The following is a 19,041-nucleotide window of genomic DNA, read 5'->3' as shown; positions in this document are numbered from 1 at the left end:
GAGGTATTACTGCCACCACCTCTTCTTTACCAGGATGTGGCACCTCCCCTTCTTTTAAAATAATGTTAAACAAAATCTTCCAGATTTTTTATTCCCTCATGACTTCCAGAAATATTTTCATTTGTTCTTTTTCTTGATTTCATTACTTCTGTACTTTATATAAAATTTTCATAACATTTCCAAAATATCTATAATATCGCTACAGGATCTTTTATTTTTCTTGTTATAGGCGCCTTAAGTTTGGCAACAACCTTTTCTACTTCCTGTTGCCTATGTTGTTGTGCCAAACATTTTTGTGCTCTGAAATTACCATCAAAAATAGTTGCTTAACAGCAGTCATTCTAAACTCATGCATACTACCTAGGGGGGTCTACATTACATGGTCAAATGCTTAGGTAAGCGAAGACCTAAACATCGACCACATAATATCGAAGGCAAAAAACAGCGAATGGCCAAATTAATGCAGGGAAAGATTTCCCTTGGCCGTTAGTTGTGTTTTGCTGTTTTCTCCACTGTAGAGCGATCTCGGAGTTGATATATTTAGTTGGGGGTGTGGGGGGCATAGCCCTCCACTTAGTTTGGCTGTAAGCTGCCTTTTTTTCTTTGGTGGCCGTCAATTCCATTTCCCACTGACGTTCGCTGTTGTGGGGTTCGATATTAATGTGGTCGATGTTTAGGTGTTCACTCACCTAAGCATTCAATCACGTAATATAGACCCTATCTAGGTACTCCCTTATTTTCTATTTAGCAGTCGGCAATTGCGTCGCCTCTTTTTCTGTGAGATTCTTCCTATTTTTGTAATATTTCAACCTTTGGGCAGCCCTTCTTATTCATATTACTTGTTAACCAGGTATCTTTTTATTTATTTCTACCGTATTTTTAAACTCTATTTTCATTTTATCCCACTCACTAGCTATAACTTCTGGAGCACTTTTTATCTTCCTTAATAACTCCTGGATAATTTCCACTATTTATTCTTTAAACTCCTTTCTTTTTGACAGGTATGTGGGGAAACACCAGTGTCTCATCTTTATTTCATTACCCCACATATTTATCTTGGTAATTATTGGCACATGATCTGAAATAGTTATTGGATGTGTATCTTTTTCTTCTTTTGGCTTTTCCATTAGGGGTCACCACAGCAGAACAATGGTCTGCAGAACGATTAGCAGTGGAGCTTTACGGTGTTGTTACCAACCTGGCACCCACCCTTCTACGGAAGGCACCCATGCACACATACCTAGTTCTCAATTAAATTTACATGTTCCAGTGAAATATAATTTCTGTCAAGTCTAGCCCAGTTATTGTACTGTGGGGGAATAATATGTAAATTCCGAGTTCCTGTTATTGAATTCACGCCTTTCATACCAAATATTTTCATAAATTTCTTCATAAATCGACCTGCTTTTGTTATATTTTGTCTTCTAGACTCCCCAGATACATCTTCATTGTTGCAAACCAAATTCCAGTCCCCACGTATATGTAGTATTTCCTGCTGAAAGCTGATTATTTCTCTCAAGTTTTTTTTAAGCTCCAAAATAGCAGTTTTGGGTGGAACATAAATGCATACTATGTAATCCTCATCCCTTACCAGTATCTCCGTACTACTACAAATCTGCAGTTATCATTTTCCCCTCTTCTATCACTACTGGAGCTCATCTGGCAATTAATATAGGTACTCATCTTTTCCTTTGTACCTGATATTCTGCCAAATATATATCCTGAAATCCTTTCCTTATTAAATTTACATGCTCATTTCTTTCCAAATGTGTCTCCTGTAGCACTACTATTTGGACTGTGCATTTCTTAATATAATTAAGTATTCTTTCCTTTTGTCTGTACCTGTGAGACCATTTACTTTCCAAGATAATATAGAGAGAGTCTCCATTATGATAAGAAGTCATTTTTCCCACCTATTATCTATGGCAGCTTTTTTAATGTCGAATTCCAGCTGTTGTGATAAATGCACCCATAAATGTCTGGCAGATCAATCCTTTATACAGTTTTTTCTTATCAACATTGGAACCATAGTCACATTTTATAAGGCTTTTTGTTTTAAACCCTCAGACAAGAAACCAAACACACACCAGAATCTATTAACTTAAAACAAGCACACATAACTATGTACATCATCAAATAATTAAGTTTAGCTTTCCTAACATTTGTGCCAAATAGACATCTGCTAACACAGGTCTTCATTAACCTGAATTTGAGGTTATCCATGGTAAGATGCATGTTATTGTCTGTGCTTCTTTTTACACTAATTGATTTCATTTCTTTTTTTTTTAATCTTTATTTTCCCTCTCTGGGAAAACTCCTTGCATACTTTGAGAAATCATTAACTTTTAGCCGTGAAGAAACAAATGTTCTTTCTTTTATTGTCCTATTATCATCTTGCGTCTGTGGAAAAATAAGAGAAAAAAGATAAATGAAATCCTCTGTTGCAGCCAGAAAGACAAGCCGAAACATTTATTGATAAAGGATAACTTTTCATTATATTCAGTGTTCTCATTTTTAGTTGTTACACTTAGATTTGTTATTCGACAAAGCCTAGGGTCTTAATCCAGGCATTCAGATATGCAGAAGTAAGCTCTACATATATTATGATCTTTATACTTTTACACCCACCTCAACAAATCAGGATTGGAGCCTGTTAACTTAAACATGCTTTTCTCTAGCCTTTCCTCGCTTTTTACACTGTAATGTCTTCATTTATTTAATACCAAAAAAGAAGAAAGAAAGAAAGAGATGAGGAAGGAAAAAAGACAGCTGTTTACTTTAATAACTTTATCACATAGAAGAACAACTGAAAACACTTAAAATATGAAATTTATGTTGTGGAAAGTTTCACAGAAATACTGTTAGGTAACTGAGAAAGCATTTTTCCTTCCAAACATTAATGACATGAAGTAAGTTAAATGTATTTGAGTTCCAGACAAGTTTAACAAAGGCAACAAAAGTCCAGTCTTTTTACTTATTCTTGTACAGCCATATTTTACAAATGTGACTGATGCTTTCAGTCTCATATTTATTCACTAATATCCATGTTGCTGGTGGTCTTCCTGTTCATCTCCATCTTCCAACTCCAAATTCTGGTTCAGTTCCATGGAGCTCCTGATTCTTCTGTTGAACTTGTGCTTTTCTCTGTCTCTCAAGCATTTTCCTTTGGAAAAGTGGAAAAGGTTTTACTGGCAAAGTCTTTGTGTACTATATTATCAGAAGCATGAGAAACAGTTTCCTCTTCTGCTTGATGGCTTATTTTTTGTTGGGCACACTTTTTTGCATTTCGTCCTTATCTTGTTCTGCATCAAAGAATGGCTTTAATCCTCCAGGGAAAAAAATTCTAAAGACACCTGAAGACAGTAGCTTGAATCTCACACTTGCCTCTCGACATTCCCTAATTACTGGAATAAGTTCATCTTCTGCTTTATGTACCGTGAATAGTCATTTTCCTCAAACACTGTTTCCAACGTTTAATACTTTGTCCTTTTGCCACACTTTTGTCAGGATCAGCTGTTTCTGCTGGTATGTTTACATCTTTACTAATAAAGGTCTTGGCTGCTTTCTCGTGGCTATATTTGGAGCATACACATGATGCGCCCTTTCAATTAACAGTTCCTGCTGTGGAATACCAGTCCAGTTGCATATTTGTGCCTTCATAAAATTTGTACAATCTGTTCCTTATAATTTCTCTGGTACAACAGAAAATTTCAGATTTTCCTTTTATGCTCAGTCTTCTAATTCTGCCTTTCTTGAAACATTTCTTCTTGAACAGTCTTATACTCAGCCAGCCTTTATTTAATTTCAGCCTGTGATTTTTTTTGCACTTTTGTACTGTACCTGTGTACTATGTATTCTATCTGTTCCAAATTTCAGCTGTACATCTCACATCTATTACCTTTATTTTTAAATTAATATTTTCTTGTTTGTTCTCTCCACTGTAACTGTTAATGTGCTGCATACCACTGTAAAAAATGTGTAGTGTAATTTGTTTGTATACTGATCATGTCTAAATATATAAATGTATCTGTATTTTTTCTATTGGGAGCTTTTCTTCCCAGGCCACTGCTGAAAAAAGGCCTTTTCTGCTCAGTCAGACGCCCCCGGTTAACAAATGTAAAATAAAATAAATACATTTTCTCAGCTCATCTGAATATCTGTTTAAAGCTTCTTCCATTTCTTTCAGCCTTTTGTTATTTGAGTCTCTATACTCCTTTAGTATTTTCTTTATTTTAATCCGCTCCAAGTACATTTGGCCTATTTTTTCCTCCACATTACTGGAAGCCATGTCTTGCATCAAAGCTGAAGCCTGAACTGCTGTACAACTGCAAGATTCTTCCCAGCCAGTGTTTTCTCATCAGATTTTCTAGTTGATTTTTTTTCAGACTCCATTTGTCTTCTTTGCAGGCATCCAGACACTGTACTTACTAGCCAGTAACTGGATTTTACCCAAATTGACAGCATCTCTGGCTGCAGTTTCTCAGTTTCTGTTTTCACACTGGGAGAGCTAAAGTCAAGCTGTTGATCAGTTTGCAACCATCCTGGATGTCCAGGTGCTAATTCTTTAAACTTCCTGACGTGAAAAACTGCCTGCTAGTAGCTTTAACCTCAACAAGAAGAGTCGGAGTTACAGGCCCATTTGTGCATCCCTCCTTTTTTTTATTTTATAAGGGGAAAGTGTTAGAATCAATCCTCCTTTCATGCCTAAAGTGGTTTCTGAATTCACCTTTAATCAGACTAACTTTCTGCTTTCTTTAAAACCCTCGTAACAAGAAAAAAAAAGTGTTCTTCATTCTTTAGATTTTCAGATTCATTTCAGGTTTTACTTAGAAAAGACAGGAAATCTAACCAAATGTTTGTGTCTTTTGCTGGATGCCAGTAACACAAGAAACAGCTTTTTTGCAAGCCCCCCTAGATCCCCCCCGCATGTGATATATAACAACTCTTAAATTACTTTGCATTAGGAAAAGGGCAAATGCCTGATCCACAGAAATAATGGCACTTCGGTGAAAAGCCGGTTCGATGATGTATGCTTCAATATACTGCCATTTGATGTTGTGGTCATTTGATATTTCAATATAGACCCTAATTCTTCAACCCCAACTACCCCTTCCATATTTACTTTGCTCCATTAATACTGGACTCCCTTATAATTACATAGTATTGCTCTACTTGTTCTCTCTCTATTCTTAAACTGTACGACTTGCTTCACCTCTGATTATACTTCAGTGCTTTGATATAATATATTGCTATCACTGTGAATTTGTGTATATTGTTGTAGAACTTATTGTTGTACCATGGGCTATCTTAAATTTGTATTTTCTGTTTGTGTTGTAGTAATTGTATTCTGTTTTAATATTCATTGCAACCCGGACTGGACCTGCAGTTGGTCTTGCTTTTAAGTGCTCTACCCTGGTAAACACATTAAAACAAAAAAATTAAAATATTGACTTGTGCATTCCAGCTCTTGCAGCTCAGCATCCTTACAGTACCTCAGTTTACTGACAGATGTCAGCAGTGCAGTGAGTGTGATCACCCTGGTCCATCCCCAGGATTTGCATTGACTGCTTATTCCCATACTCTTTGCATGGCTCTTCCAGATCCTGAGCCACTAATCAAACTTGGACCATCTGGTTTGCAGTCAGGGCTTTATCACGGTATACCTCAGGGTCAGGCAGGTCTACTTACTGATCTCATTGGAGGCTTTGGGTGTGTTTTCTTGCCAGGGTGCAATATGGGCACTGTAGCTTGCTGGTGGGGTTTGATAATAATAATAAAAAAAAGAATATTTATAGAAACAATAGAAACATACTTAACACAAAAGACTTCCTATCCATGTGAAACAAAGCTCATCCCTAACTGTGTTCAAATATAACTAGGACCAGTGGATGGGAAATTGCATATTTACTCATGGTTTGGAACCTATGTCCCTAATGGACAAGGGGCATCTTGTGAACTCTTGATGTATACAGTCCTATATTGTAACTGTAAAATTCCTTGGGGTACTGACATATCATCAGTATTTTGGTAAACTTTGCTAGGCTTAAAATGTCTCTTGCGGATTAAAATGCCTCTTTGGGTGATAGTCTAGTAACCACCTATGAACCTACATACTCTCCAATTCAGTATTAGCTAACTGAAGTGTGCTTTCTTTCACAGGAATGCAGTCCTGTAACCAAATGAAATATTAATGACTTTCTCAAAATAATGTGTCATGACTTTCAGCTAATACAGAATGTACTTAGCTGGTGACATTTATTTTTATTCTGTTTAACCAGTTAAGCCCACTGGGCGAAGTGTCCCTTTTCATGAGCAACCTGGAAGTACTGGCTTGTTAAGTGACTTTTTCATAGTCACATAGCAGACAAATCGAGATAGAAAGAGTCGAGCATGTCTTACAGGAAGCACTTCATTAACTGCCCAGAGCTTAATTTTCTGAGGTAACTGCCACTGACTCCAGGTAAAATAAGTCAAACGTTCTGTCTTACTGGACTGTCCAGCAAATCCTTCAAAACATTACACTTTTTTTTTTATCTAGCTCTTTGCCTACAGGTAACCTTCATCCTTTTTTCCTAAAACTCTCCTACCCTCACAACCAGACCACTGATACTCATAATAAATCCTTCCCTTACCAACAGCAAGAGACAAATGTAAACTTAACTGGTGCAGTTTTTGTTTACATAAAAAAAGGTATTTTATGTATTAAATCACATATTTTTCATACATCAACAACACTTATTTGACATCATTATGACAGCCTGTCACAAGACAACAAATTATTTTAACAACAGAACTTTTATACATTCACAGTTCATAAGGGAGCTTCTATTCTTTACAATCAAAATTCTTGAGGCAGCTTCTCCAGAATTACCCACTCAGTAAGAGCTCCTAAAGGCTAGGGTGTTGGACTTGTACTGTGCACACAATTTATTAATGTCCTAACAGTAATTTTTATATTCAAATTTTCTTGTCTTTTTTTTTTTTAGAAATGGCTCCTTATTGTCCAGCATATATTTTCAAGTAGGAGATGTTTACAATTATATCTCCTAATCTTGCACCATTTACTCTAGCAAAATGCACTGGGGAAGCTTGGGATGAAAATAGAGATGTTCCAATGTGACACAGCATTAAGAGCGTAAGTGTGGCTGTTAATCCAGCCTCTGATACCACATTTAAAGAGCACCCACAACTTAGAACTGCAGTGCAAAAAGGGATTGGATTAAGAGGTTTGCAAGGTTCCTGTTTAACAGATGCATACTGGCATTTATACCACCATCAGGAAACATATGCACTCCCTTCTCATTTGGGGCACTGCCTTGATCTTGATTTATTTATTCATTCTTACTTAGTGTTTGCTAACCTTATATGTAGATGAGACAAAATTGTTAGTTTTTACTGTGATGTAGGTCACAAGGCAAATGGAGCTAGACTCCATCAGTTAAGGCAATCAATATAATGAACAGACAAAATACTGTTACACAATTTACGGCTAATATATAGAACACACAGTGAACATAACAGCAGGCAAATTAGCTAATGGGCTTTTTATTCAGTGCATAGTAGTTCAAAGAGAGCACTGCTAAATCCCTAATGCCAAAAGACCAAATGCAGAAGGACTAAAGTCAAAAGGTCAAATGTCGAAAGCCCGACAGCATATGTGGCTGAAGCATAAAATATTGAATAAATCAGTGTGCAAAACATACTGAAACAATAGATGTCAGCAATATTGGTCTCTTGCATTGAAACACTACAGATTTGGCAGCATGTAATATGCATTGGATTCCTACCCCCTTGGTCCAGTATAAACTGGACAAAATTTAAGCTCATCAAGTATACTTTACTGACCTGCAGCTCATCAGCCCCTGTTTTCAATTTTGAATTGATGCCAGTACAGCTTTATATTAATGTGCCAGCAGTGATTATGTTTTTGTGATTTTGAGTTTACTCTGAGGTTATGTGATCTAGAGTTTATTATTCATAAGTGAGAAAGTTTTGACGGGCCGATCCCCCACATGGAAAGGTACATAGGGCTCTTGGTTGAAGTTTCTCCAAATATTTTTGTCTGACTAAAGTTGCAACCAGTATGGACCCCTCCAAATGTGAAGGAACCATATCTGACAATATAGATTACTTAAATGATGTCAAAAACAAATGTGACCGCAACAGCAACCTAAGCACCCAGAAAGTTGCAAGAACTGTACAAAGGCAATGAAAAAGCTAAATGTAGATTGTGCATGTCATTCATAAGATACCTGAAATAGAATGCATTATGGGGATTCTCAGGACAAACTGAAGCAGTGCAAAGAAAGTTGCTCCCCTGCATACTTCTCAGCTTCTTTGCTCAAGAATTCCAGATTAGTCCAGAAATAATGGAAGGACAAAGGCCCAAAATTGGGGACAGTTTTTAAATATTACTGTAATCTGCTTTCAACAGGTCTTGCATCAATGTGAGTTTTCCGACCAGTAAGAAGTATGAAATTGTAATGTGTGGTGTTATTGACTTGTCTGTGAATGCAGTACTAAAATATGAGGCAAAAATCAGACACAGTTGGGAAGTATGGTTCCCTGCATTCTACTCAACTTCTTTGATGAAGAATTCTAGACATAGCCAAAAATAATGGGAGGACAAAGGCCCAAAATCATTTTAATTATTATTCACGGTGGTGCAGCGGTTAGCGTGGTTGCCTCACAGCAAGTGGTTCTCCCATTCGATTCTCGGCTGAAGTGCCTTCTGTGTGGAGTCTGCATGTCCTCCCCGTGGTCGTATGACATTTAAAGACATGCAGGTAGGTGCTTGCTTGAATGGGTGTGTCGTCTTTGAAGGTTGGGCGTCGGGCTGGCAACTTGGCACTGTAAAAATCAACTGCCAATCATTAGTGGACCGGAGTTCAGCTGTGGCGACCCCTAACCGGGAAAAAACGAAAGACATTAGTTTATTCACTTAAAATGTTAAATCAAACGAGAGGTTTTGTGAAACATGCATTTTTGATCAATAGTAGTAATGAAACTCTAATGTATGGCATTATTAACTTGCCTGTAGTCCTAAATGAATTACCAGAAAATGAAAGACTGGACAAAAAATGAGACAAAATCAAGGATAGTTGAGAGGTGTGCACCCAGCTGGTCACAAAACAATGGTAATGTTATGGAGGAATGTCATGGTGGTGCATCCCCAGAACTGGGAATTAGAACTGGCCTGAGGTGCCATAGATCCGTACGCCTGACCTGTAGCAGTCTGCAGATGCTACATCATACTTGTAGATAAGAAGCATTGGAAAATGAAGCAGAAAGAATTACTGAAAAATGAAGTTATTCTCATGTGTGATCATCTAATAGAGAGAGTTCAGAAATTAGAAGAAAGAAAAGCAAATATGGTAGCCAAAGGACAAAAGTAAGTCACTAAAGTAGCTACACATCTAGCAACTATAGTATCTTGCATACAGAGAGTCATAAAGTCATAATATACAAGGATATGTAGAACAGAAACGTGAGTGGTATGGAATAGGCACCCATATTGTTACAACAGTAGTATGAATAATAGAGTCTAATAAAAGAAATTATCAGGCTTACTTACATATGCTACCAATAGATATAGCTCTGTATGAACTGCAAGAGGATACAATTCTGTGTACCTTGAGGGTGCTGAGAAGAGCACTGTTGGCAAACACTTAAGACTAAACAGTGTTAATTTCATGAAGTTTTAAATATATCCTGACATAGTAATGGTGTCAGTTCCTGTCACAGTATTAGAAACCCCAAACATTTGGAGAAAAAAAAGCAAGAAAAGATGTAAAGAAGATATGGAAATGCTAGTTAATTTAGGTTCATAGGTTTATACTAGGCTATCTGCCCTAAGGCATTTATAAGCCTAGCCCAAATGTTTGTGGCTTACGCCACCTTTTATATGAAAAAATACTGTGCCCATTAGTTTGTTGTGCCTCTGTCCAGCAGTGACACAGAGATGATTCCCGGGGTAAACCTACGATCTCCCATCCACAGGTCTAGATTTCTCTTGAACAGAGTCAGCGAGGTGCTCTGCCTCACATGGACCGGGATTTTATTCCACAGCATAGGGAGTCTCTGAGTGATAAATCTATCCCTCCAGCACGTCCTATTTATATTCGTGCTAAGGTTTAAGTCGCTTGCTCTAGTGGTTTTGGTGGATTTGGATTTTTTGAGGTGGAGCATGTCCATTAATTCCGGGTTGGACATGGCCTTGTATGTCAGGCACATGTCACCTCTGAGCAGACGGTATGCGACTGAATAGAGCTGGAGTTTCTTCAATCTGGCAGCATATGACAGATTTTGGAGTCCCTTTATCCTTTTGGTGAGGAACTTTTGGGGTCTCTCCAATTGCTGCAGATGGGTGAGATACATCCCGAATGGGGCATTGTACTCGATCATTGGTCTGATAAGTGAAGAGTACAGGGGAACAATGACCTCACTAGATCTGGATGTGAATCCCTTCATGATCAGGTGGGCAGTGTAGAAGGTCTTTCTAACCACTTTAGCAACGTGAGTGTCAAAGAAAGGCCACTGTCAACCTGGGTCCCCAGGTCCCTGATAACCTCTTCTGTGCTTAGTGGATTGCCACCTATATGGTAGCTTGGGGTTACCTTGTTTTTCCCGAAGGGTATGACTATACATTTTTTGGCGTTTAACTTCAGGCCATGGCTCTGGCACCAGCTATCTGTTTCCGTGAGTCCCTTCTGAAGGATATCCGTGTCCGATGCACTTTCCACTATGGCCCAGTTTGCAGTCGTCTGCAAACTTTGTCAGCCAAAGTCCTCCCATGTTGGCCTGTACTTCTGAGAAGTAGATGCCAAACAATAGGGGCCAAGGACCGAGCCCTGTGGGACACCACTTGTGACCGGCTTGGAGTCTGACATAGCGCCAGCAACTCTAACCCTGTGGGTTCTGTCCTTAAGCCAGTTTGCAACCCATCTTGTGACATATGGGTTTACATTTAAGCTGGTAAGTTTTTCTACAATACCCGAGTGGGGTATTGTGTCGAAAGCCTTTGCAAGGTCAAGGTAGGCTGTATGGACTGCCTTTCCCTCATCAATGGCCTTGGTGACTGTTTCGAAGAAGTCGACCAAGTTCAAAAGGCATGATCTTCCCTTGACAAAGCCAAACTGGGTCGGGTCCAATATCTGCAAGTCCCCTATATCTTTGTTTATGAGCTCCATTATGATCCTCTCCATAGCTTTGCAGACTAGACTTGTTAAGCTTATGGGGCGGTAATTACCAGGGTCTGTAGAGGCGCCGCCTTTGTGGAGTGGGACCACAGTTGCCGTACGCCACTCCTTGGGCACATATCCTGTGGTAAGGCTGAGATTAAACAGCTGCCTTATGTGCGGGTTTAATTCCTCATTTAGCTCGTGTAGCACACAGCCTGGGACACCATCCGGTCCCATTGATGCTGTGTTTTTAGCTTTAGAGAGAGCAGCTTTCACCTGCGCATTTGAGATGTCCGGGAGGCTACACTCGGCTGGGATAGTTATCTCTCCTTTAGGGGGGAGGGTTGAAGTTTGCACTGAACCTGTCTGCCAGTGTGTTGGCAATGTCTGTGGGTTCAGTGATTTTTGTATCATTTTGGACTAATTCTGAGCATATCTGGGAGTTTCCACCCAGGTTCCTAACATAGCTGAAAAAGGCCTTATGATTGTCCTTTGAATCCATGGCAATTTTTCTCTCAAAATTGGCCTTAGTTGATTTTATGAGTGCTCGTATTTTTTACTAATAATGATCAGGGGTGACTTCCCTTTTATGGATTTTGTTCTATCATGTAATAGCTTTCTCCTCTTATTGTAAAGTTTGTTAATGGCTGGGGTCCTCCAGACTGGACGTTTGCCCTTTGTGGAAAGAGTCTTGGTTTTATTTGGGATTGTCTGATCCATGCAGTCCTGGAGGTGTTCATAGAAGGCATTTGTAAGGGCTTCCGCAGCTTGGGTTGTGGTTTCCACTGGCTCAGGGGCCTTGAAGGATACCACACCAGTCTTGAGTAGTGTGAAGTTTGCTTTAGAGAAGTTCTTCACTATGGTCTTTTTTGTTTGGGGTGGGGCGGGATGTGGATTTCCAGTGAGATTAGTTTATGATCAGATCTCACCAATGAGGGATATACTTCCGGTGTGGAGCATTTTGTCCCCATGTTTGTGACAATGAGATCTAGTATATTTTCTGCTCTTGTGGGAACAGTGACTAGCTGTTCCATGGCATTTGAATTTATGAACTCCAGGAACCGTTGGGCTAGAAAGTTAGGGCTTGAGTAATGTTCCCAGTCTATATTCGGGTAGTTGAAGTCACCCAATATGATGGTGTTTGGAGATACATTTATACCCTCCAGTGTCTTCAGGAAGGCTGTGTGGGGTTCCTGAGTTTGAGAGGGTGGCCTGTAGCATGCTACAATTTGTAGAGCAGTTTTGCCTATGGTTAGTTGCACCTGGATGGTTTCCGAAGCTTAGATGCGTTGCCACCAACTGGGAGGTGTGGGTATCCTTTAGGATTATGGTTACACCCCTCCTTTTGTGGTGTGGTCCGGGTTTTGGGGCCGGAACGCATGATATGAGGTAAAACCTAATAGTGCCGGGGTGCTCTCAGGAGCCTTGAACCAGGTTTCAGTTACAGCACAGACATCGATGTTCTCCATACTGAGAAGGGCCTCGAGTGCGTGCATTTTGAGATTTAGACTTCTGGCATTGAGCAGCATTACCCTCAGTTTCTTCCCATTTTTGTTTTCTAGGGTGGTAGGTTTAGAATTTGAGCCTTGCCTAAAAAAGGCACTATGGAGGTGGCAAGAGCCTTAGCCAATATCCGGAATCCCAGGGGTGACAGGTGCAAGCCATCCCTTGCGAAGCAGCGTGGCTTGTCAAGCATGTCATTTCATGGAGAGCAACAGATTACAGCCTAAGTAGCAACACAAGCTTGTAAAGAACAGGTTACATCAGTCCAAACTTATTAACTTTAATGAGTGATTTACACCAGAACATGACAAAGCATATCTTTATTCAGTAAAGCCACCGACTCACAAGACCTCATAAGAAACTGATAGATGCTCTAAATCTAGTACCCTATTCCCTCCTCCCTCATCAGCCTTCCTCCTTAACTGTGTGTCACCACAATGTCCCCTAATTGTCTTGTGTAGCCATGTCATATTTCTCCTTTTTTGTCCATCTCAGATGCTCTTCTTTGCTTCTGTTTTGTGAAGATGACAGTAAACAAATTCCTTGTGAACTTGTGCGTTTTCACCATGCTGACATGCTCACTGTACTTTCTTCCCTTGGTAACTGTCTCCTCATCTGGGTATTAACCTTTCTCATTTTTTCATGTATTGAAAAATCCTTTCTTTGCTCTCTGTCTCTCATTTTGTTTTTCTGTGATTGCCTTCTGTTGTAGTCCTTTAACTAGCTTATTCATAATCTTGCCTATAGTCCTTTGCTCTTTTTTTTAACCCATGAAATTGCATTTCAGTCTGATGTTGACCTTTTCATTCTTCTTCACTTATGGGTTACCGATCCAAACCCCAGATCTGATTCGGCCACATGCTTCAGACTTCAGATCCAACTCTCTAGCTTCTCTCTCTACCCATAATGCTCTACTCCATCCCTTTTGCCTCATATCTTGTTTGCTGCCTTCGCGAACAGATGCAGTTCCACTCTTATGTGATTTAGGTGGGTTGTTCGACTGTAAGTTAAATATTTTTTTTTCTCTTTTCCTAAACTCATAAATCTTTTGTTTCTAGTCTCCTCCCTCTAGTTATTGCTGATCATTACAGACCTTTTCCTTCCTTTTTTCTCTGTACTGTTCCTACAGTGCTTCTTTCCCGTTACCATTGTTGGTATTTCTGTTTTTATCATAAGGTATTTCTTCTTCTACCGTAGTTGCTAGTTTTTTTTCTCTTGTGTATTTGTTGCTTCTTTCAAAAAAAAAATAAATTGCCACTATTTTCTGTACCTTTTGTGTTTGTCCTCTCTCTGCTATATTGGACAAACCTGCAGATATTAAAAAAATGCACTTCTTGAGGGCATACAATTTCAAACTCTGATGCCCACAAGGAGTGATTATTGTCTTGGGGCTGGGCATTTAGACACGGCATGCAGAATATATACCACTTTCAATCCTAGGGCTCTAGCGGACAGAAGAAACAAACATCTTAAAGGGTCTTATATCTCCTTCTTCAATTCCAGGGGATCAAAACCCCTCTAAATCAAGTAAGTCTACTCCTCTAGAGCAGCATAAGCATTCTCCGTTGAAGTCCCCTCAGACTTTGTCAGAGCCCGTGACCAAGACCAGGAGACTATATGATCTGACCTTCCTGGATCTAAAGACATCTCATTTGGATCTGAAACCTTCCGATCCTAAGGCTTCATCTTCTACAGTGATCACTGTTGCTTCACAAGTCCCTCCCCTGGATCCTAAGCCATTGGATCTGAAGTAGAGTACTTCCTTTAGGAGTACCACACCAAAATATGTGATTAAGCCACTCTCTCCCGCCTTGCCTGCTCAGCTTCTGCAAACACCAAAGAAGTATTCCAGGCCTCCATCCACCACTTCCTCTAGGTCCTCCAGAGCTTGTCAGAAGCAAATGTGAAGAGGATGATGCGAAAGTTCATCAGAGCTCAGATCCAGATGTGAGCATTATAAGCTCCATCCCCTTTTGGAGCTGTGAGTATGCCCATCACATTTGAGACTGTTATTTTTCCTTCTCTGATCCATCCAGTGGTTTTTGGAGCCCAAGGATCCAAGATCCCCAAGAGGTTCATCTGAGCCAAAGAAGGTTTCTTCTTCCACTCAGACTGTTTTCCTGACTGGTTCTGCTCCATGCATTTTCCCTTCTTCCTCATTGTCAAAGGAATAAGCTTCCAAACATTCCACCCAGTCGGAGGAAGGCCATAGCACAAGAAATACAAAAGCTGCTAGAAAAGAGTCATCCAGAAGGTCACACCTGACCAGATAGGATTCAGAACTTATTCACACTTCGTTTTAGTTCTAAAGAAAACAGGGGACCTCAGACCCATTTTGGATGTAAGCAAATTGAACCAGTATGTAAAGAAATTGAAGTTCCGAATGGTCATGTTTTATTCCATCCTGCCTTTTCTGCACAAGGTGCTGTGTAGATTTTCAGGATGTGTACTATCATATCAAAATAGACACATGATCCAGAAGACTTCTCCGCTTTCAGCTGGGAGCCAGTCGTTACCAGTTCAGAGCTCTGCCCTTTGAACTCACCACAGTCCCCAGGGTGTTTACCAAATTTATGTCCATAGTCGCAGCTCACTGAAGGTATTCCAGGTGTTTCCATATCTAGATGACTGACTCCTAATCACCCCCTCCAAGCATCAACTTCAACATGCCAGGGACTATTTGCTCCAGATTTGTGATATTTTGGGGATTACGATAAATCTTGCCAAATCAAAACTTGCACCAGGACAGTTTTGAATACAACTACACAGATAGCATTGTTGCCTCCCCACCACATTTCTTTTGTCAAAAACCAGGTTCAGGATATCCTTTCCCATTCATCTCCCCCTGCAAGGTAAGCACTTGGTTTAATGTCAGCTGCCATAATACTACATCCTCTTAGATGCTTTTTTTTATGCGGGTTCTCTGGACTCTAGTTGTACAGTGGTCCAGTCTGTATCAACCCTGTCTTTTCAAATAAAACTCATCCTGATTTGCAAGATGATCTTTTTCTGGGCAGACCCTTTGTTCTACCGAACCCAGTAGCCACATTGACCATGGATGCTTCTCAGCTGGAGTGGGGGGGGGGGTACATTTCTTGGGAAGAACTGTCCAAGGCATGTGGTCCTCCCCCAAGAGACCAAGTTGCATATCAGTGTCCTAGAAATGAGAGCAGTCCTTTTAGCATTGCAGACATTTCAAGATGCTCTTCCCTTGGGGATTATTGCAGTTGAGACTGTTAACATGTCTGTAGTCTAGTACGTCAACAAGCAAGGAGGAACCTGATCTTACTCCTTTGCAGAGAGGCTGTGAGGGTTTGGAAAAATAAAAAAGCAGTCGGACCACCAGGCGAAGTCACACGTTAATAAAACCACAAATAAAATCCAAAATGCATAAGTGCTTTTGGGTCGAGCCCTTCATCAGATAAAAAGTACACAACCAACAGCACAAATTTAAAATAAAGCATTAACCGATCATGTCTCAATATTGCACCCTCCTCCTTTTTAGGGGTCTACTTCACGTTGTCGTAAGCTGACAATATTGAGTCTGATATTGTCGGCACGACAATATCGAAAGTGAAGAACATTGTACAAGTAAATGGAAATCTCCGTAAAGGGAGATTTCCATTTACCTCAATGTAGTGCTGTCTTGGAGTTGGTATATTTAAGTGGGGGGCGCAGGAGGGCTTGCCCCCTGCTTACGCCATTTTAAATTAGTTTTTTTTTTACGTTATTTGATGTTTTACTTAATCGATCAATAAAGTTCGATCTTTATTGATTCGATTAAGTAAACTTTCGATAATGTGATATAGACGCCTTTTTAGGGCTGGCTGTAAGGGTACAACCCCATTTAAACCTGGAACTTTGTCTGCTGCTAACTCTTTTATCCACCTCATCTCATTATGCGCTATGTGGTTAACCAAATCCACTCCCCTGGTATTAATATACATGATCTGCAGCACCATGAACTTAAAAGTGTGACCTGGATTACTTCTTGCATGTTGGTAAAGTGCATTGTGTGTATTCTGTAGCCTTATATCCGAGAGATGTTTCAAAATTCTGTCCTTCAACATACAGTTCGGTTTTCCTACATAAAAAGAAGTGCACAGCTGACAAGTAGCCAGGTAAATCTCATTTTGTGTTCTACAGTCTGCTTAATTATTTAAATAATATTCTTTGCCTGTTACAGGATGTATAAACTAATTATGTTCCATAATATAGGGGCAGGCTTTACATTGTCTACATATAGAGGTTTCCCTGCATTGGGATGTAACTCTCTTAGGAGTCTTATGTTTCTGGCAAAGAATTTCCTTTACATTTTTATTCCTTCTAAAACCAAAGGATGGAGTCTGCCAAACAATATCTCATGTCTTATCTGTTAATAATACCTTCCAATTATGTCTGATGATTTCACATATACCCCCTATGTCATTACTAAATGTTAGCATCATGCATGCACTGTTATTGCTACAATTGAACATACTGCATTCACTAGCCACATTACCTTCTGTGGTTGCTCCTTTGCTGAGAATCATGGTCTAACTTTATTCATTCTATTATGCTTACTGTTGCTGATAATTTCATCTACCTTGGTTTTCTTGTTACCCCTTTTACTCAGATTTATCACTAAATCCATAACCTCCTGTTCAAACTGCATGCCATCAGTGTATAATCGGGAAATCCTATTAACCTGTCCCCTTGCTATGTTGTTGAACATATGTCTCGGATGCATACTGTCATACACCGAAAGGCTGTTCTTACAACAGCTTTTTTTGTACAAAGATGTTTGCACATTAACCTGTATTGTCTTTACTGAGGCGTGCATCCAAATAATCTATTTGTTCTCTTGAAAATGCAGAGTAAATTTTAAGAAATCAGTACTAGATTCTAAATATTCCACAAAACATTTCAATTCACTGGGAGTACCTTTCCACAAAAAGAAAATGTCATCAACAAATCTTACATAATAGCATAGCTGTGTTTTCCAATTATGTTCTGCATTGAAAATCACTACATCCTCCCAATAAGCTAAGACAAGGTTCGCATATGAATTGGCACATGGTGTGCCCTTCGCAATACCCTATTTCTGTCGGTAATAATTATTCTGACACACAAAAATATTATTTTCCAAAATGAGTCTAAGTAATTCACAGATAAGTTTTGTCGTGTTGTTATCAAACATCACCTTATTGGTTAGTATGTACTCAATGGCATATATTCCATACTCATTGCTTATGACAGTGAGTAAGTTCTTAATATCCAGTGTCACCAGTATATAATCTTGCCAGTCACCTCCTCTTAAAAACTCATATAATGATGTTAAAAAGTGACCTGTATCTTTCAGAATCCTAGGAAAATCTGCAAGACCTGTTTTAATGTGCATTCTACCCATATGGATATGTTCACCATAACCCTGCTCTTCCCCGAGACTATTGGTCTCATCGAAGGGTCCCTTAAATTCTTGTGCACCTTAGGAAGTGCTTTAAATATCGGTATAATGGGATATCCTATCCAAAGAAATTTTAACAATTCATCACTCAATAAACCCTCATGTTTTAAAGTTGTTAAACTCTTTGTCATGTTAGATACAACTATTTTCACAGTTAAGGGAGACATTTGTAAAAATGTATGTGTATCATTGACCAGTGACCAAATCTTATCCTGGTAGAATTGGTGGCTCATTACCACTACAGCCCCTCCCTTGTCAGCAAGCTTAATTACAATCCTAGTGTCATGAATTAGAGAATCTACCGCTTTTTTCTGTTGTACAGACAAATTGTAATATTTCCTTTTCCTTTCACTTATTATAAACAATTTCAAATCATCCTCACATATCTTTAAAAATGTATTAACCATGGGATGCATTGGAGGTACAGAAATACTAGGTTGCCCCAAATTACTTTGTTGCATTTCACTCTTATTACCAAACATATACTTAAGTGACACATTCCTACCAAACAACATCAAGTCCGTAACTACTTCACTGTAAATGGAACCAGCACTTGGGATAAAAGCCAATCCTTTGTGAAGAAGAAACATTTGTTCATCAGTTCAAAGTCAGATATGTTATAAACAATATTATTAAAGTCACCAGTCATGTTGAAATCCTTTGTTTCTTCGGTTCTCTGCTGTACGAATGATTTCGTTTCCGATGTGCTTTCTTCTTTACTGGAACCGGCAGTTATTTTTCCATTTTCAGTTGTTTATGGGTAGTGGACTTTAAGTGGAAGACTTTCTTTTTTGTTTGTTTGAGGCTGTGAGGGTTTGGGAATGGGAGTTCCCATCAGAACGCTTCCTAATTGCGACACACATCCCGGGGAAAACCAACATGCTTGCAGCCACATTACGCAGATCCATTCTG

At 39.3% G+C, this 19,041-nt stretch overlaps 1 protein-coding gene across 1 annotated transcript in view; it reads left to right on the top strand.

Annotated features, from left to right (window-relative positions):
* LOC122787696 (BCAS3 microtubule associated cell migration factor) overlaps positions 1-19,041 on the top strand; it is a 4,651,713-nt gene that overhangs the window by 4,060,330 nt on the left and 572,342 nt on the right. The gene's annotated exons all lie outside the window — the stretch shown is intronic.

This window comes from Protopterus annectens, chromosome 13.part0, assembly GCF_019279795.1.
Source record: "Protopterus annectens isolate FY-2018-M chromosome 13.part0, PAN1.0, whole genome shotgun sequence".
NCBI lineage: Eukaryota > Metazoa > Chordata > Ceratodontiformes > Protopteridae > Protopterus > Protopterus annectens.
This window is presented reverse-complemented; position numbering and strand designations above follow the sequence as displayed.